At 42.3% G+C, this 21,066-nt stretch overlaps 1 protein-coding gene across 2 annotated transcripts in view; it reads left to right on the top strand.

The window, feature by feature from the left end:
• Positions 1–232: 232 nt before the first annotated feature.
• The window catches only part of ARHGAP32 (Rho GTPase activating protein 32), a 209,800-nt gene continuing 188,966 nt past the window's right edge, over positions 233–21,066 (top strand). Inside the window, exon 1 of one of the 2 annotated variants that reach the window (XM_025286409.3) lies at positions 233–329. The gene's annotated coding sequence lies outside the window, so the exon portion shown is untranslated. The remainder of the gene's footprint in view (positions 330–21,066) is intronic. The other variant, XM_044943564.2, reaches the window with a different exon arrangement.

The raw sequence follows: 21,066 nt of genomic DNA, 5'->3' as shown, positions 1-21,066 counted from the left end.
GGCGATCGCGGTGAGGGTCGAAGGGGAGGAGGACTCCGAGGCCGCGGCCGGGAGCCCGGCGTCCCCGCCCCCGAGCCTGACGGGGCGGCGCGGCGGGATGAGGCGCTGGCGCAGGGGGCGCCCGGCCGAGCCCCCGCGGCTGCCCTGGGCGGCCAGGCGCTAAGCTCGGCGCGCGGGCGGCGCTCGGCGGCGGCGAGGATCGGGACCAGGACGAGGACGAGGAGGAGGAGGAAGGGGAGGGCGTCGGGCCCGGCGCCCCGCAGGGCAGACACGGAGCGGCGAGCGGGGCGCAGCGACGCCGCGGCGGCGCGGCGGGGCCGCGGGGCTCGGTAAGGCGGGGGCCGCGGGAGGGCCGGGGGCGCCGGTGACGTGGGCAGGCGCCGCAGGGAAGGGCTGGGGGGCCTGGCTTTCCTTTTCGGGAGAAATTCTTTTTAAAGTAAAGGTTCGGGATCGAATGTTCTTGGAAGGCCATCTCGGGTTTCCCCCTTCCTCCCCCTTCCACCCCCCAACCCGGCTCCCTCCTCGGCCTCCCGGGGCGGACCGCGATCGGGCCGCAGCCGCTCGCGCCCACCACTTCCCCGCGGCCTCGGCGGATCGGGCCGGGCGGTTCCCGGCCTGCTGCGGCGCTCCGGGCCCGAGGCACCGGGGCTCCGGGGCGCCCTGGCCGTGCCCGCTCCCCGCCGTGCTCGCTGTCGCGCCCGTGGAGTTTTCCCTCTCATCTTTCTAATTGGCTGAAGTTGCCTCTGTACATTGGACGGTGCTGGTGACTTTAGTGCCTTTTTCCTCCCTTGGTCTTCCCCGCCACCCCGTCCCCGTCTTGCCTTTCTCATTTTGGTGACTTGATTAAATATTAATGTTTAAAAATTTCGCAAACAGATGAACAGAAACGGTAGAGCGAGAAAGTCAAACCAGATTGCTTAGCTATAGTCTACTTCTGGACCCTTTATAACTCCACATTCTCTGGCTGAAGCTTAAAGAAGGTGGACGGGAGGAGGCGACCCCAGGAGGATGCTTGGGTTCCAGTTTGATAGTTATCTTTTAGGAAATAGAATTTGGATAATTATAATTTTGATCTGCATGCAGAATTGCAATCTGCTTTTAAACTGCTTGGGGCACGGCATGATGTTACATGGATAGCTGGCAGCTGGGCCACATTGCATTGTTGTGAGCATCTCTTTTATTTTCCATTCTTTCAGAGTTTTACTTGGCACAGATTTAGACCTTTTAAGTCAATATGAATGGGAGTAACTTCTGATACATTGGTTGCTTTTGTAAACGTTGTCTATATTTGTATTTCTATTGGAAGAAGAAAAAGCATATGGTGCTAGAGTATTGTGGGTCTTAGCATCCAGAAAATATGCTAGTTTGAATCAGTAATTAAATTTGTTGTAATATTTTTGGGTAGTGATGATTGTGATTCATTAATATATTTTTCTTTATTGGGTAAATTGGACTCTTAGAATATTGACATTTGATCCTTGTACTTGAGAAATAGAAGCTTTAATTGCTGCTACAACATGACCTCAAAGTTTTTCAAGCACTCATTGGTGTGAATTCCTTTTGAACACTGCTGTTTGTGAAGATGGGATATTATGATGCTGTGATGTCCGTTTTCAGGATTATCTGGAGTTGGCTTCATTCCTAAAATTTAGTGTGTGGTGATTCTTCATAGAATAAGCCTCTAGAATGGCGTGAGGTTGGAACTGTGCTCTAGCCGGTTGTCTTCATACCGTCGTCCCTATAGCAGTCCGTAGAATAAAGCAGCACTTTGGACAGAGACCTGTCCAGACCCAGCTGGGGTGGAAGCCCAGTTTACTGTATGGAGATGCACACTGAGGTGGCTGATAGGGTGTAAGTGGGCCACAGAGGAAGTGTTAGTTGGAAGAATCTTCTTTGGTTATGTAACTTTTTGTTTTCTAGGGAGAGACCAAGAAGCAGCCAGGCAGGCTCAACTGTCATTAGAGTCTTTGATGTTGGCTTGAGTTCAGTAGTTATGTTCCTTTTATTTTCTTTTCCTAACCCTCACATCATTTTCCAATCACCAGAAGCTATGCTACAGTTGGGCTCAGACTTTAATGGGAATTCATTCATCTCTATTTCTCTTTCTCTTAGTCTCTCTTTTATTTTATTTTTTTAAAGATATTTTTGTGGATGTGGACCATTTTTAAAGTCTTTATTGAATCTGTGACAGCATTGCTTCTGTTCTGTGTTTTGTTTTTTTGGCCACAAGGCATGTTGGATCTTAGCTCCCTGACCAGGAGTTGAACCAACACCCCCTGCATTGAAAGGCAAAGTCTTAACCACTGGACCACCAGGGAAGTCTCGTCTTAGTCCGTCTTTAGATTGACTTGTTCAGCAGTGTTTTCCCTTTCTGTGCTGGCCTTAGTGTGTTGTCTGCACAGTATACATAGATTCACTATTGACTGTAAACGCATCTGACGAATGTCAAGGATTAGCAGCTGTTTTCTTCAGTAGACTTTGATAGCATAGGAAAATCGAATGAAATGAACTAAATGTTTTCATTGCTTTTAAAGATTATGACTAATAATTCTTGACAATCTTTGGCGTTTAACCGATTAATGTGAAATTTGATGTCTATGGAAGTAGTTAAGAGGCAGCAGGGACTTAAAATCAGGTTGTGGTTGCAGTTCTGCCACTTAGTAGCTGTGTGGCTTGGTCCCTGCTTTGGGCAAGTTATGTACATTTCTGAGCCTGTGTTTCTTAGGTGTAAAATTGGGATGGAGTTTCCCAGGTGGCTCATTGTTAAAGAATCTGCCTGCAGTGCAGGAGACATAAATTCCATCCCTGGATCGGGAAGATCCCTTGGAGAAGGAAATGACAACCCATGCCAGTATTCTTGCCTGGAAATCCCATGGACAGAGGAGCCTGGTGGGCTACAGTCCATGGGGTCGCAAAAGAATTGGATACGACTTAGTGACTAAGCAACAACAAAAACAAAATGGGACATTGCAAGGAGGCTTGCATTGTCTTCCTTACAGAGAAGTCAGATGAAAAAAAGGGTTTGAAAATACTTTGTATTGCTTCTTATATTCATAACCTATTACTGTCATTACCTATAAACTTAGTGTTTAGCTGTTTTAAATGTCTTAATACCAGTTTTTAAAAATGCACATAAGGAATGAGAATGTGTTAGATCTTTTTGAGTTCCAGAATTTTGTGATTCTGCATCATTCTTAGGAAATCCATATGTAGTATCTACAGTTTTGGACTCAGAGTTTTTGGTTATTTGGGTGCAGATGTTTATTTTATTGAGACTTTGAGCTTCTGTAAAGTATCAGTTCCGAATATTAAAGGAGATTACAAGTTAGGAGTGTGAAAAGAGCTGTTTACTAAAATATGTTTTATATTTGTCTGCATTATTTAGGACAGACATTGACAAAATTCAGTATGTAGGCCAAATCTGGTCTGCAGCTTGTATTTTGTATGGCTTATGAACTAAGAATGATTCATTTTCAAATGGTAGAAAAAAATAAAAAGTATTTCATAATGTGCAAGTTACATGAAATTCAGATACTAGTGCTCATAAATAAAGTTTTATTGGGATTATAGCCACACTTGTTTATGTAGTGTCTATGGCTGTATTGGCTGTACAACAGCAGGGTTGATTCCTTGCAACGGAGACAGTATGGCCTGCAGAGCTTATTTTTATTTATGCAGTTTTATTACCTGACCCTTTATATAAAAAGTTTGCCAGTCTTTGCTTTGTTGTTGTTGTTGTTCATTCGCTAAGTTATGTCCTACTCGTTGTCTACCCATGGACTGTAGCCCCCCAGACTCCTCTGTCCATGGGATTTCCCAGGCAAGAATCGTGATGTGGGATATCATTTCCTTCTTCAGGGGATCTTCCCGACGCAGGGATCAAACCTGTGTCTCCTGCATCGGCAAGCAGATTCTTTACCACAGAGCCACTAGAAAGCCCTGTTTTTGCTTTAGGACATAAAATTTTTGCTCTGCTTAGCACAAGCATGGTTTCCTGTCATAGCATTATAGGGATTAGGACCCCTAGAAAGGTACTGATTTTTGCTTTGGAGTCAGACAGACTTGTGTTTGAATGTCAGCTGTGATATAAACTTTGATCCTGGACAAACAAATTAACATCTTGGTGTTTCAGGTACCTCCTTTGTAATCAGAGAATATAGAATCTGTCTTAGAAGATTGTAGTGATGGTTAAATGAAATGTTACATGTGAAGGCTTAATAAGATATTGTTGTTCATTCGATCAGTCGTGTCCGACTCTTTGCGACCCCACGGACTGTGGCATGCCAGGCTTCCCTGTCCTTCACCATCCCGCAGAGCTTGCTCAAACTCATGTCCATTGAATCGTGATGCTATATACATTATAGGCATTTAATAAGTACATAGTAAGTTATAGATGATGGTGATCATGAATTCTAGTGTAAACAATATGCCTAAAATGTTGTACATCACCTTGCCCCAGTATTATAGAGTTGTTCTTCTGAGTGGTATGTTACTTGTTACCGAATTTTTTCCTTTACTGAAACCATTAGTTTAGTTAACAGCTGATAAATGGAATAACTTGAGAAATCTCTCATATGTTGTACTTTATTTTTATTAATCCCTTGCTTATTTAGATGATTAAGAATGGGTGGAAAGATAATTCTGCTCTGTTTTTCAAAGATCTTGGTTCTTGATAATTTCTTGGTACTAATGTATGTTTGCAAGCTGAATTTAAATATTGGTTCTATTTTGGTTTTTCCCGTTTTCTGTTTTTTTGAAAAAGATATTTAGGAAAAGAACATTACATTAGGCCAGGGTTAGGTGACTTCTTTTAATGTGTGTGACACCCTTTAAGTCTAATTTAGGATTTGCGTTAGCATCTCTATAATAGCCTCTTCAGAGGTGGAATAATAAAACTTAATATTTTTTCCGTAAAGATAGGCCTAGTGTACTTTCTAGAAGCTTCGTTGTTAAGCTTCTTTCTGAAATATTTGGTTTAAGTTATCTTACTATGGATAAATTGGATGTACTTCCCAGCTTCAGATGCTGGTTTATTTAACATTAATCCCAAACTTGGAGTGAGCAAATAAACAAAGGCTATTGTTCTAACTGAGTCAAACAGAACAGGGCTGGGGCCACTGTGGCTCTTGCCATCCTACAAATAGTGCAATTTCACGCCTTGGGTGTTCTTTACAGGTCGAGGGATAATCCCAGGGGGACCTCTGGAGGGTGCTGCTGATGTCCCCATGCTGTCCTTGGGGGGTGGGCAGAGGGCCTTTCATCAAACTGCAGAGCTGCAGCCCCTGGAAAACAACACGTGTGGCCCCATAGCAACAGTAGAGGCCTAAACAAGACCTTCCATCCCAAGGAGACAGGATTTTCTTTTGATGTTAAAGCATATAAACAACAAAATCGACCAGAGAATTCCTGTTTGAAGAGGTGAAGACTGAGTGGGAATATTCGCCATGGTAACAAAATGTAAAGATTTGGTAAAATAGATGTTTGCAGGTTCATAGTATACCTGAAAAGGGGGCTTCCCTGGTATTTACAGGAGGTGTTTTAGGTAGGTAAAAGGAAGTGAGAAATGAGGTGTTTGGTTTAATTTCTCATATGTAATTTATGAACCAGAATGTTCAGAGTGGAAGTAGAATTCTGATTTTCAGGGAGATTGCATCCATTTACTACTTTATTTTATGCCCTGGATCATAGTAGACATTAGTTTCGGAGCCTGTGGAGATGGAAAGCCCTGAGAGAAAAGGCACACGTGGCCCATGCACCCTGGACACGGTGTGATAGGGGTACATTGTCTCTGTTACCAAAGATAGGCACCGCGCTCTGGGGAGGAGCTCTGAAATAGACATTCCATTCCTTTGCCCTTGAGATAGTATTAATAAAATCTTTATTTTGTGGGGTTCAGCCTTGTGGTCCTGAGCAGGCCATGTGATTGCCCTGTTTTTATCCCATTGTGTGTAGGATGGAAGTAGTAATTCCTGTTCTCTTTTTATTGGGAGAGTTATATGGTGGAAAGACTCTCAAGATGAGTAGGATTTTCAGTGACTGAAGAACACATTATGTGAACTTTAGTAATTACCCGGTTTATCAAGGGCAGGCAAAAAAGATAAGGAAGCTTTAGCAGAGAAAGGAGATTTGAACTTGAAGTCAGAGGACCTGGGTTCTCGTCTTGGCTCTCCTGTAAATAAATCTGTGCCTTTGGACCAGTAATTCATCTTGCTAAAAACCTCATTTTCCTGATATCTGTTGATGAAATGAGGGGTCATACTAGAGGTCTCTAAGATTCTTGCTTGCTCCCGAATTCCATGATTCTCCATTTTTTTTTTTTTTTTTTGAAGTAGGGACTATCCTCTGGCACTTCCCCAGTTTCCATTGATCTTCTACCTGAGGAGAGCCTGGCAAACAGTGGTCTTCAGGACTTAGTGACAGTCCTGCTCCGGTAGGGTACAGGAAACCAAATGTCTTTCTCAGTGAACTGAAAAGTATCCATTGAGTACAAGTGAGGGTTTTTTTGGTACCACGCTAAATGCAGTGGAGCCTAGGTATGAAAGAAGTTGGCATTGAGTCTCTTCCCTTAGGAAGTGTTCCATTCCATTGGGAAGATAAACTATATTATGAAGAAGAATATTATGAAAGAGTGGACAAGGAACAGTGGGATAATCATCCCTGATCTAGCAGTGGCCATTCAAGGACTTGGGTGTACTGTTGGAGAGGATGATTTGTGGCCTTGGACATTTCTAAAATAAACTTTTTAGACTGCCTTAAGCTCTGAAATTTGGTCATATTCTCCTTGAAAGAGCAGCAGCATCTTTGAATCAGCCTGTTAGGAGAAAGAATCAGGCTGTTAGGTAGGAGACAACTCAAGTGAGAACTGTTCAATCCAGGCCAGATTTTTATACTCATTCTACGTGATTATTTGATTTACTAGATAGAAGGAAGGGATTACTCTAATTTTCTGGAAATGCATTCAAGGGGCAACAATTCTTCTGAAAAGTCAAGCATGTGAGAAGTGACAGGAGACTCAACGTGTCTCTGCTTCTGGGCAATAACTCTGAGCCCTGGATCTCATTTCCCGCTTCTTAAAGGCTTTTACTCCTGCCATTATTTTTTCCTTTAAATTATCATTCTCTGCTTACTGGATCATCTCTTTTAGTATGCAGACGTGCCCTATATTACTTGCAGCAGTGATGATTAATTGTTCACCGGATGCCACTCTCTTCAGCTTCATTTCAGTAATAGGGCCCTCAGGTTTTATCTGGCACATGGATGCCCAGCTGGACTGCATTTCCTAGCCTCCCTCTTACACGTGGATGTGACCGCATGATAAAGTTTGGGTAACTGGATAATGACCAGAAGTACTGTGAGCAATTTTTGTGTCAGGGCCTTAGAAAGGAACAGTGAGTTGCTTTCTGCTTGCTCTTGCTTTCTGCTTTCCTCTTGCTCCCTTTCTGCCAGGAGAATATAGTACTGGGTACGTGTTAATTCAACCGTGCAGTTGAGAGCAATACTTTAGGAGGAGGTGGATCAGTAAGATGGGTCCTTGGATGATCTTATAGAGCAGAACCACCCACTACTGTTCACTTTTCTCTGGATGGTTAAGTGAGAAAGGAATACAGTTTTGTCTTGTTGGAGCCACTAATACCTTAACAGGTATTAGAATAAATCGCCTCTGTTAAACCGTCCTCTCTCCTCCACCTTATGATTCCCTTCAGCTATTGCCCAATTTATTTGTTCCATTTTGCAACAGGAGAGGTTTATGTTTGCTGTGTCCACTTCCTTACCACCGATTCTCTCTTTAGCCTGATCTGTTTGAGCTCTTGTTCTCTGGAGGCCGTCATGCCTTGACCTACCTGGGGATTGGATCTCTAGGAGGCTGTCATGCCTCAGCCTGCCTGGGGATCTGCACCCTGACCTGGGGACGCCTGGCTCTCAGGTTGCAACAGTACTGGGTAGGATAAGCTTCAGAAAGACTCACCCCTAAGGAGGTCCACCCATGGAAATTGAAGGAGGCCAAGGCCCAGGAGCAGAGAAAGCAATGGCAACCCACTCCAGTATTCTTGCCTGGAAAATCCCATGGACGGAGGAGCCTGGTAGGCTGCAGTCCATGGGGTCACTAAGAGTGACACGACTGAGTGACTTCACTTTCACTTTCTCCACTCACTGGCATTGCTTTTAATAAGGCTGCAGTGACTTGTATCTTGTCAAAGCCAGAGGTCATGCAACATTTGTGTCTTACTGACCTCTCATCAGCATTTCCCATTGGCCGACTACTTTCTCTGACCTCATAGCTACTCATTCTCTGTCTTTTTTGCAGCTTATCTCTGCCTACCTCCCCCTCTAAAATTTGGAGTGTCCCTGGGCTCTCCTGATTTCATCCATTTTCATGGTTTCAGATACTGTTTATATGCCGAGGGGGCTCAGATTCCTGTCTCTGGTACTGATTTCTGGAGCTCTAGACTCATCATCTAATGCCATTCCTGCACCTTGATGTCTCATGAACCAAGCAGGACTGTGAATTACGCTTTCTTTCGTTTACTCCTCCCTCCACTTCTCCCATGTCTTCACTGTTTCAACTGAAGTGGCCACACTGTCTACCCAGTTGTGCAGGCTCTGAGGTCATCCTCCATTTTTTCCTTCTCATGTTAATAAGTCCCATCAACTCCACCTTCAGAATACAAACTGGACCTGACTATGTCTCAGTTTTTTCCTGGTTAACACCTAGACTAGCTGCCTTTGTCCTCTGGAAAATTATCTATAGACTTCCCTGCCTCTATCCTTGCCTTCGTCCCCTGTGCTCCGCCTACGTGTCCCCCACCTTCCTCCCACTCCTATCCCCTGGTTACTCAGGATCTTTTCAGTGATTCCATAGTTTTACCATTTCCACAGTGTCTTATAGTTGGAACCTTACAGTATGTAGCTTTTCAATTAGCTTCTTTTACTTCGTAATAAATACTTAAGTGTCTTCCATGTCTTTTCATGGATTGATATCTTATTTCCTTATCAGCCCAGTTCAGTCACTCAGTCATGTCCAACTCTTTGTGACCCCATGGACTGCAGCATGCCAGGCCTCTCTGTCCATCACCAACTCCTGGAGTTTACTCAGACTGATGCCCATTGGGTCGGTGGTGCCATCCAGCCATCTCATCCTCTGTCGTCCCCTCTTCCTCCTGTCCTCAATCCTTCCCAGTATCAGGGTCTTTTCCAATGAGTCAGTTCTTCACATAAGGTGGCCAAAGTATTGGAGTTTCAGTTTCAGCATCAGTCATTCCAGTGAATACTCAGGACTGATCTCCTTTAGGATGGACTGGTTGGATCTCCTTGCAGTCCAAGGGACTTTCAAGAGTCTTCTCTAACACCACAGTTCAAAAGCATCAATTCTTTGGCGCTCAGCTTTCTTTACAGTCCAACTCTCACATCCATACATGACTGCTGGAAAAACCATAACCTTGACTAGATGGACCTTTGTTGGCAAAGTAATGCCTCTGTTTTTGAATATGCTGTCTAGGTTGGTCATAACTTTTCTTCTAAGGAGCAAGCGTCTTTTAATTTCATGTCTGCAGTCACCATCTGCAGTGATTTTGGAGCCCCCCAAAATAAAGTCTGTTGCTGTTTCCACTGTTTCCCCATCTATTTCTCATGAAGTGATGGTACCAGATGCCATGATCTTCGTTTTCTGAGTGTTAAGTTTTAAGCGAACTTCTTCAGTCTGCTCTCTCACTTTCATCAAGAAGCTCTTTAGTTCTTCTTCCCTTTCTGCCATAAGGGTGGTGTCATCCACATATCTGAGGTTATTGATATTTGTCCCAGCAATCTTGATTCCAGCTTGTGCTTCCTCCAGGCCAGTGTTTCTCATAATGTACTCTGCATATCAGTTAAATAAGCAGGGTGACAATATACAGCCTTGATGTACTTCTTTCCCTATTTGGAACCAGACTGTTGTTCCATGTCCAGTTCTAACCGTTGCTTCCTGACCTGCATACAGATTTCTAAAGAGGCAGGTCAGGTGGTCTGGTATTCCCATCCCTTTAAGAATTTCTACAGTGCTCTTTCTTTTTAGCACTGAGTAATATTCCTTTGTTTGGGTGTACTACAGTTTATCCACTCATCTGCTGAAGGACATCTTGATTGCTTCCAGGTTTTGGCAGTAATGAAAGAAACTGCTATAAACATCCATGTTTTTTGTAGATAGGAGTTTTCAGCTCTTTGGGGTAAGTACCAAGGAGGGTGATTCTAGGATGGTATGATAAGCATGATTTTGAATGAGAGTTCCTATTGCCCCACATCCTTGCCAGCACTTGGTGGTATGAGCGTTCTGGATTTTGGCCATTCTAACAGATGTATAGTGGATGATGCTCCTTTTCATCCCTTGACCGAGCTAAGCATGTACCTCTTCAGCGATCTACAAGGAAGGATGGAACGTGCTTCCTTCAGATCTTCTCATGGCTCTCTTCTGCTGCCCCAGAGAGGCCTTTACGCTTACCCGTGTACAGGCAGTGTCACAGGCTCTGTCTTCTTTATTACCTCATTTTATTTTCTTCATTCAGTTTGCATTTATTTGTTTTTATCTTACATTTATAACCCCATTTTCTGCAAGCTGTTTGAGAGGCCTGGACTCTGTCTAGATGCGTGTTGTATCCTTAGTATTTCTGTAGAATATGTATTTGTTGGTGCCAGAGAGGTGTCATCCATCGTGGGGACAGATGACAAGGTTTTCAGTGATAATGATAAATCATAGGACCCCAGGAGCAGCAGGGAAGAAGGTTCTGACTTCCTGGAAGATGGAAAAGTCCCTCGAGACAAGGCTGCTCGAGTTTTTAAGCAATTAATATGGTAGAATGGAAGAATTTACTTCAGTTTTTGTGAGGAGGTGAATGACAAGAGTGAGCTGATACCAGGGACTTTTTAATAGAGAAAGGATGCTTCAGAGTTTAGCTTCCATTTGCCTGTGTCTCAAAGCACTTGTCTCTGTATATAGAGCTACCCATTCACGCTGCAGTTACATAGGCCTCTTGGGCAAATGTGGTCTTTGCCTTTTCTCAGGATCAGAGTTCCTTCCACATTATTGTTGGAAGAGCAGCATGTACCCTCTGCTTCTGTATTTTCGGTGTCTGACTTGTTACTCACCTGACAGCCCAGTTCTTTTAAAAAAAAATTTATATATTTTTACTGATGTATGCTGCTGCTGCTGCTAAGTCGCTTCAGTCATGTCCGACTCTGTGCGACCCCATAGACGGCAGCCCACCAGGCTTCCCCGTCCCTGGGATTCTCCAGGCAAGAACACTGGAGTGGGTTGCCATTTCCTTCTCCAATGCATGAAAGTGAAAAGTGAAAGTGAAGTTGCTCAGTCGTGTCCGACTCTAGCAACCCCATGGACTGCAGCCTACCAGGCTTCTCCATCCATGGGATTTTCCAGGCAAAAGTACTGGAGTGGGGTGCCATTGCCTTTATAGTGTTGTATTAATGACTGCTGTACAGCAGAGTGACTCAGTTATACATATATGTGTGCATTCTTTTTTCTATTCTTTTCCATTATGGTTTATCACACGATACTGAATATAGTTCCCTGTACTATACAGTATGACCTTGTTGTTGCCCAAATCTTTTTATTTTTTTAATTCAAAAATATTTTTTTGGGGGGGCTGTGCCGGGTCTTTGTTGCAGCATGTGGGATCTAGTTCCCTGATCAGGGATCAAACCTGGGGCCTCTGCACTGGGAATACGGAATCTTAGCCACTTGACCACTAGGGAAGTCCCCCAGTCCTTTTTAAGAGGAATTCTTACTGTTTAGCATTCCTTGTTGTATTAGAGTGGAATGTACCTGGCTTCGTTTCCAGCACCACACAGATCTCTTCTGTTTTTCACATGACAGCCTTCAGTTGTCATGTGAAAAATGGCTGGTTCTTTGATCTTCCCACTAACTTTTTTTCTTCCCAGGCTAAATGTACTTATTTTCTTCAACTGTTCCTCATGTGACTGAGCTCCTTTTGCAGGCCCATCCCCAGCATTTCTGGAACTCAGGCAAGAATACAAATGGAAGTCTATATGCTGTATGTCTAAACATTTGCACATTATTAATCAGGTGAACTGATACAGATGTTCCATTGCGTACCTTACCAAAGACAACTTTGTAATAACCTAAATCTGGGTCACAGAGGGAATTCTCTGACTCCTGGGAGTTCTATTCCACACCATGGTAAAGGGCAGGTACCCGTCTCTCTCCAGGCTCCTGGCATGAGGGACTTTGCATGTGCATATGTGTGGGCACTTGAAACCATGCATGCCTATACCCCTTTCAGATAGCATCTCTTTGATCATCCCTGGGCCCAGGGGATGTAAATACTGATGGTGTGGTCATCTGCTGTTGGAAGGGTCCACTCAGGGAAGAAGCCTGAGCAAACCCTAGAAATAGTCAGGAAATTCTGGGGTCCTGGTAAGAAGAGGGCTGGGGTGTGTGAACTGCAGTTGGGCATACCTTTGAGTTTAGGTCCTGAGAACAGTTGGCCCCACGGTAAAGGGAGTTGGTCAGCGGGTACCCCACGTCCAATGTAGTACTGTTCTGTCGTTATCAGATTCTGGTCTTGATTCTGTTTCCCAGGGCCGTTTATTGTGGAAAAAGTTAAATTCCCTCTTAGCAATGTTCCAAACTAGACATTGCATTTTAATTAGAGCTCCCTAACTGGCGTGCCAGACAAGACTAAATATGTTACAGATAGGGCAGAAACATTTCCTCATTCCTTGGAGAGGATTGCCAGCGACAGAGAGGCAAGCGCTTCTCCTGACCTCTGGTGACCCCTGCAGCCGGGCTTACTTGCCGCAGCGTGCCCATATCAGCGCTGTCTTCTTCGTGTGTCCTGAGTGCAGAAGACAGAGAAACCCTGCTCTGGACCGCTGTCGGGTGGCTCTGCAGGGCTCGCGGCATAAAGCGTTTACCTACGACTTTGAGAGCATTTCTATCAGCATCAGTATCTGGTCCGCCTGACGGTGTTGGAAGTGTCAAAGTAGGTTTGTGCCCTTCTTATTAATGAGGATATAGATCCAGGTTAAGTGGCTTAGTGCAGCTACACATTCTCACTCAAGTAGGACAGTTGAAACTAGAACTCCATTCTTCTGACTCTTATTCTGGTATATTCTCTCTACTAACCCAAATTCCTTTTCTTGTACTATTTTTTTTTTGGACAGCCTATCACTTCTGATTCATGTAGGACATGCAGGCAGTTGCATTTTTTAGAGTTTTTCTGTCCCGACTTCTGTTATGTTGTTTCCCTTTATTGTTACTTCTTAACCTAAAGATTCAACTTGACAATCCCTATTAAGTGGTATCATTTTTATCAGATTCCAACAGTTCATCCAGTGTCTTGCCACTTAATTGTGTATTATCCATTTTGATGGCTCTCTGCTCTGGATTCGTGTCATATTTAGTTGTTCCAGTGATGCTTGTCTGAAATGGTCCCCCCGAGTTGTTTATAAAAGGTTAGATTACATTAAAGCGGGAAAATGTACAGTACATTATAGAAATATTTCTTTTCTAAACTAGTTATGATTTTTAAAAAAAGGTTCTGGGATATAAGTGTAAATTCACTTCTCTTTTTATTTAGTCACCATTTTTCTTTACAAATGTTATTTTATTTAAACCTCAGGAATTTGTGGTCACTTATTCAAATGCTGGATTAATTTAGAATTCAAATCTAGGTCTGTTTAACCTCAAAGTACCTGTGTGTTTTCTTAGCACTAGTCTATGAATAATGAGAAATAATTTCTAAACATTTAACTTGAGCCTGAGAAAGGGATGTTTCCCAGATTCATATTCTTTCATTTGGAGTAAGTTAATTCTCTGTTCAGTTCAGTTCAGTTGCTCAGTCATGTCCAACTCTTTGCAACCCCATGGACCACAGCACGCCAAGGCCTCCCTGTCCATCACCAATGCCCGGAGTTCACTCAGACTCACGTCCATTGAGTTGGTGATGCCATCCAACCATCTAATCCTCTGTCGTCCCCTTCTCCTCCTGCCCTCAGTCTTTCCCAGCATCAGGGTCTTTTCAAATGAGTCAGCTCTTTGTATCAGGTGGCCAAAGTTTTGGAGTTTCAGCTTTAATATCAGTCCTTCCAATGAACACTCAGGACTGATCTCCTCTAGGATGGACTGGTTGGATCCCCTTGCAGTCCAAGGGACTTTCAAGGGTCTTCTCTAACACCGCAGTTCAAAAGCATCAATTCTTCGTTACTCATGCACAGAACAGGCTTCCTCACCAACCCCTCTCCTCACCAAATGTGAATAGTGCCGAGTTGAGAAGCCCTGCTCTAAAGGTTCTAAGTAGTCAGGGTTTTACTTTGAATATGTGTGCTTGTGTATTTAACCAACCCCATCATGGTGATAGGTCCTCGAATGTATGAGAGAGAATTTATCAAACTCCCCACTTGGGGACAGGTTTTCAATGACATTACAGCATGATGTTTATTCAATTGTGCTGCTTCTAGAGAATCTGGGATTTAATGCCAAAGACTTCCTGAGTGATGAAAGGTTAGGCTTTTTATATTTAATGCTCATTTTTATTAGAACTGTTGATGGGTGAAAGAAAGTGAAAGTTGCTCAGTCGTGTCTGACTCTTTGCGACCCCATGGACTATACAGTCCATGGAATTTTCCAGGCCAGAATACTGGAGTGGGTAGCTGTTCCCTTCTCCAAGGAATCTTCCCAACCCAGGCATCGAACCCAGGTCTCCCGCATTGCAGGTGCAACTGAGCCACCAAACGTGAAATATATGATACCAACCTGGCAGTTAGGTATTGACCTACTAACCAACATAACTTCTCTGAGGAGTTGTGTTTATTGGTTAAAGCACAGATTTGAAGGGATGGTTGCTTAGCATTCTAAAACCAGGTTTCTTTTCCCTTGTTATTGAGTTCCAAGGCATGACTGGAATATCATTGCAGCACCTTTTCCAGTTTCTTTACATTAATTTTACCAGACTTGATTTTGTGTTGCTTTGTTCTAGATTGCCGAAACTATGTCCTTAGACTAATGTTTCATTGTATTCACTCTAACCGATCAAGAGCCATCAGAGGTTCTGTCTTCCTACTATACTTATTAAGTGCTCTTGTTCCTATATTTACTGATCTCTCTTGCTTTATTTTCAAGGAAAATCTTTTTTTCTTTTTAAATCATCCTCAATTCACAATTCAGTGTCACTAAATTATACATGTCCGTCTTATTAATAATATCAGTAGCTACTGTTACTAACATTTATTTATTATTGATATGCCAGACTGTTATAAGCTCCTTACATAATATTATCTGCTTTATCATCACAGTTGCCTCATTAAGTAGTTACTCATACTTTTTTTTTTAATTATGGTAAAATTTATGTAATAATTTACCATTTTAACTGTTTTTAGCTGTCCAGTACATTCACTGGATATAGAATTTATGTATATTCACATTGTTGTGAAACATCTCTAGAACATTTTCATCCTGCAAAACTAACAGTCCCTGCCTATTAAAGAATGCCGCATTTCTGCCTCCTGCAGTCCCTGGTCCCCACTATTCTAAGCATCCTTTCTGTTTTTATGAACTTGACTACTTTGGATCCCTCATATCAGTGGAATCACACACTGTTTGTCTTTTAGTGACTGACCTCTTTCACTTAGCATAATGTCCTCAAGGTTCAACCATGCTGTAGCATGTGACAAGATCTCCTTTCTTTTTAAGGCTGAATAATATTCCATTGTATGTATATGTCATATTTTGTTGATTCCTTCATCCTTGAGGGGCGCTTGGGTTGCTTCTGTCTCTTGGCCGTTGTGAATGCTGCTGCTGTGAATGTGGATGTGCAAATACTTCTTTGAGATCTTGTTTTCACTTGTTTTGTATGTATTCCCAGGAGTAAGATTTCTGGATCATGTTGTTATTTAGTCCCTAAGTCATGTCTGACTCTTTGTGACCTCATGGACTGTAGCCCACCAGGCTCCTCTGTCCATGGAATTTTCCAGGCAAGAATACTGGAGTGAGTTGCCATTTCCTTCTCCAGGAGATCTTCTGTGTGTGAAGTGGTATCTTATTGTGGTTTTGATTTGCATTTGCTTAGTGGTAGTGATGCTGAGGATTTTTTCAGAAACTTGTTGTCAGTTTTTGTATCATCTTGGAGAAATATATTGAAGTCCTTTGTCCATTTTTTATTTTTAGTTTTTTGGCCATGTACATGGCATGTGGGATCTTAGTTCCTCAGATCAGATCAGTCGCTCAGTCATGTCTGACTCTTTGCGAGCCCATGAATCGCAGCACGCCAGGCCTCCCTGTCCAACACCAAGTCCCGGAGTTCACTCAGACTCGCGTCCATCCAGTCAGTGATGCCATCCAGCCATCTCATCCTCTGTCGTCCCCTTCTCCTCCTGCCCCCAATCCCTCCCAGCATCAGACTCTCTTCCAATGAGTCAACTCTTCACATGAGGTGGCCAAAGTACTGGAGTTTCAGCTTTAGCATCAGTCCTTCCAAAGAAATCCCAGGGCTGATCTCCTTCACAATGGACTGGTTGGATCTCCTTGCAGTCCAAGGGACTCTCAAGAGGCTTCTCCAACACCACAGTGCAAAAGCATCAATTCTTCGGGGCTCAGCCTTCTTCACAGTCCAACTCTCACATCCATACATGACCACAGGAAAAACAATAGCCTTGACTAGATGAACCTTTGTTGGCAAAGTAATGTCTCTGTTTTTGAATATGCTATCTAGGTTGGACATAACTTTCCTTCCAAGGAGTAAGCATCTTTTAATTTCATGGCTGCAGTCACCATCAGCAGTGATTTTGGAGCCCAAAAAAATAAAGTCTGACACTGTTTCCACTGTTTCTCCATCTATTTCCCATGAAGTGATGGGACCGGATGCCATGATCTTCATTTTCTGAATGTTGAGCTTTAAGCCAACTTTTTCACTCTCCACTTTAACTTTCATCAAGAGGCTTTTGAGTTCCTCTTCACTTTCTGCCATAAGGGTAGTGTCATCTGCATATCTGAGGTGATTGATATTTCTCCTGGCAATCTTGATTCCAGCTTGTGTTTCTTCCAGTCCAGCGTTTCTCATGATGTACTCTGCATATAAGTTAAATAAACAGGGTGACAATATACAGCCTTGACGTACTCCTTTTCCTATTTGGAACCAGTCTGTTGTTCCATGTCCAGTTCTAACTGTTGCTTCCTGACCTGCATACAAATTTCTCAAGAGGCAGGTCAGGTGTTCTGGGATTCCCATCTCTTTCAGAATTTTCCACAGTTTCTTGTGATCCACACAGTCAAAGGCTTTGGCATAGTCAATAAAGCAGAAATAGATGTTTTTCTGGAACTCTCTTGCTTTTTCCATGATCCAGCGGATGCTGGCAATTTGATCTCTGGTTCCTCTGCCTTTTCTAAAACCAGCTTGAACATCAGGAAGTTCACGGTTCACATATTGCTGAAGCCTGGCTTGGAGAATTTTGAGCATTACTTTACTAGCGTGTGAGATGAGTGTAATTGTGTGGTAGTTTGAGCATTCTTTGGCATTGCCTTTCTTTGGGATCGGAATGAAAACGGACCTTTTCCAGTCCTGTGGCCACTGCTGAGTTTTCCAGATTTGCTGGCATATTGAGTGCAGCACTTTCACAGCATCATCTTTCAGGATTTGGAATAGCTCAACTGGAATTCCATCACCTCCACTAGCTTTGTTCGTAGTGATGCTTTCCAAGGCCGACTTGACTTCACATTCCAGGATGTCTGGCTCTAGGTCAGTGATCACACCATCGTGATTATCTGGGTCGTGAAGATCTTTTTTGAACAGTTCTTCTGTGTATTCTTGCCATCTCTTCTTAATATCTTCTGCTTCTGTTAGGTCCATACCATTTCTGTCCTTTATCGAGCTCATCTTTGCATGAAATGTTCCTTTGGTATCTCTCATTTTCTTGAAGAGATCCCTAGTCTCTCCCATTCTGTTGTTTTCCTCTATTTCTTTGCATTGATCGCTGAAGAAGGCTTTCTTATCTCTTCTTGCTCTTCTTTGGAACTCTGCATTCAGATGCTTATATCGTTCCTTTTCTCCTTTGCTTTTCGCTTCTCTTCTTTTCACAGCTATTTGAAAGGCCTCCCCAGGCAGCCATTTTGCTTTTTTTGCATTTCTTTTCCATGGGGATGGTCTTGATCCCTGTCTCCTGTACAGTGTCACGAACCTCATTCCATAGTTCATCAGGCACTCTGTCTATCAGATCTAGGCCCTTAAATCTATTTCTCACTTCCACTGTATAATCATAAGGGATTTGATTTAGGTCATACCTGAATGGTCTAGTGGTTTTCCCTACTTTCTTCAATTTCAGTCTGAATTTGGCAATAAGGGGTTCATGATCTGAGCCACAGTCAGCTCCTGGTCTTGTTTTTGCTGACTATATAGAGCTTCTCCATCTTTGGCTGCAAAGAATATAATCAGTCTGATTTCGGTGTTGACCATCTGGTGATGTCCATGTATAGAGTCTTCTCTTGTGTTGTTGAAAGAGGGTGTTTGTTACGACCAGTGCATTTTCTTGGCAAAACTCTATTAGTCTTTGTCCTGCTTCATTCCATATTCCAAGGCCAAATTTGCCTGTTACTCCAGGTGTTTCTTGACTTCCTACTTTTGCATTCCAGTCCCCTATAATGAAAAGGACATCTTTTTTGGGTGTTACTTCTAAAAGGTCTTGTAGGTCTTCATAGAACCGTTCAACTTCAGCTTCTTTAGCAGGGATCAAACCCATGCCCCCTGCAGTGGAAGTGCAGAGTCTTAACCATGGGGCTGCTGGGGAGGTTACTGCCCATTTTTAAAAATAAAGTTTTTGTAGTTGACTTGGCATTATATATTCTGAATATCAATCTCTTCCCAGATACATGGTTTCAGATATTTTCTTCCATTCTGTGGGTGGCCTTTTCAGTCTGTCCATAGTATGCTTTGATGTGCAACAGTGTTTAATTTTGATGAAGAGACAGAAACAAAAAAACTGCTTGGTTTTTACTGGCTCTTTATCTTTTAGCATTACTATCTAACCAAAATAGAGGCCTAAGCTTCAGCATATGGAGAACTGAGTTCATGTAACTGTAGCTGATCTGTTTATAGGCTAACCTCTTGGAAGTTAGAAAGGAAAGGCCTGAAACAGGAGAAGGGGTTTAGAAAATCCTTTAGCTTAGTCTTAGCTAGATTAGTGATATGAAAAATATTATGGTATTCTTAGTGTTTAGGATTAGGGACTTTAGCAGAAGTGGAAAAAAAAGAAACGTTTAGTTAAATGAGCTGATAAAGGCCCTGGTGGTTTAGAAATATTTCTGAGTTACTGGAGTTCATGCAACAGGATCTGGAATAACTCTCCTGTTACATTAGACCCTCTTCCTTTGTGTGGCCCTGTTCAGAGCCACCCCATCCTCCATTTCAACAGTATTTCTGTATTCCTGTGATCTCTGTTATATGCATTTGTTCTTTTTGCTTCTTTCAGCTGTATTCCTTTCCAGTGTATGCTCATTAAACTTTTTTTAAAATGAGATTGGACCCATTTGCTCTGAGGACTGTGGTGCTTAGCATACTCTTGGGGGCTCAGTAAATTTTCAGAAGTATGTTCAGCCTTCTAGAGTATTTGCCTTCATTAGAAACAGTTACAGAAAGTTTTCTTGGTGGAGGAAACTGTCTCTTATCTTGGTACTGGCAAAGTCCTTCCTGCATCATGCTTCAGTTGATGTGTTCATTTAGTTCTCAGCTCTGCTGCTAAAAAATTTTTCTTAAAAAGAAATTTTTTTTTCTTTAAAGTTGTTCATGTAATTCCCTTTTTGATTACTTACTGGTTGATTTTTTGGTAATTATTTTTCTGATTATTCAGCTATAATAGTATAAGAATAGATTTTAGAGGTTGCTGTTAGCACATAAAAGTAATAGGAATTTATTTAAACATTGTTTTTAAAAGGACAGTTTTAACAATTAAATATTTAACTTTAATGCTTAAAAAGTTGTCCAGGTATATGCATAAAGGTAAAATTACTTGTAGTCTAAATTATAATACCATATTTATATTGTTTTTCCTAACATAGTTTAGACTCTTCTGTTGTAAAATAAATTTTGTAACTTTGAGATTTCTTATTTAGATATATTAATTATCACATTTTAAGAAAGAACTTTAGACTTGTAACTCTGTATAAAAACCCATAATAAATTTCTTTACTTTTTACCATGCGGGTATGATTTAAAATAGAGAAAGGCAACAGGGATGAGAAAAATCCTGAAAAACGAAGGTCTTTAACAAAAGCTTTACTAAATCCTGTTACAGGAAGTATGATAATTATGACAAGAAATCATAAGACCGTTACCATCAGTGATGTTCTTTGTGTTTGGCTAGAATCAACATTCATTGCACCCAGGTAAATAAATTATCTTATTTCACAAAAGAGATTTAATAACATATGGCTACAGTGTAAATGAAATACTATGGCCCCTCAGTTGAGTAACGCACACGCAGCCCGCAGATGTAAAAGTTCAGTCATTTTCGTTGTCGCAGCCCGTGTCATTGAAGGAACGGAGACAAAAGTTTGTTTGTGACTACCATGGAACTGAGTACAAAGATGCCAGTGACCTCTGACCCTCTGAGGCTGTGCATCTGAACAAGGAATTGTTTGAGGATGGGAAAAGCTGCCTGTAGACTTGGGGTGTGCTTTTCCCTTGCTTTCTGTGGAATTATTGAATGACCCGACTCCAGAAAAACAAAACAGCAAAACTCCCAGAACAAAAAGCTTAATTGGAAGAACTTCTTATTAGTCTCAGAGGAATCTCATGTCCATACAGCCAAATCTAACTATGTATTCCTTTCCCAAAGCGATAGTCTCTATAAGGATGTTGTCCTCACTTATTACAAAAACTGGTATGGTAATTACTGCTGTCCTGTGTGTTGACCGGGTTGGTTTCCTCCTCTGCAGTTCTTGTTATCTTCTTTGTAAAAGTGATCCTCTAGCTCTTCTGGTTGAGAAGTCCTTCTGGATCTGGATCACACTAATACCTTAGCTTTCTTTTCACATTGTTTAAAGGTTGGGCATTATTCAGACACTGAAACTCA

The sequence above is a fragment of the Bubalus bubalis genome, chromosome 5 (assembly GCF_019923935.1).
Source record: "Bubalus bubalis isolate 160015118507 breed Murrah chromosome 5, NDDB_SH_1, whole genome shotgun sequence".
NCBI classification, from domain to species: domain Eukaryota; kingdom Metazoa; phylum Chordata; class Mammalia; order Artiodactyla; family Bovidae; genus Bubalus; species Bubalus bubalis.
The sequence above is the reverse complement of the archived record's forward strand: the minus strand, read 5'-3'. Positions and strand labels throughout refer to the sequence as shown.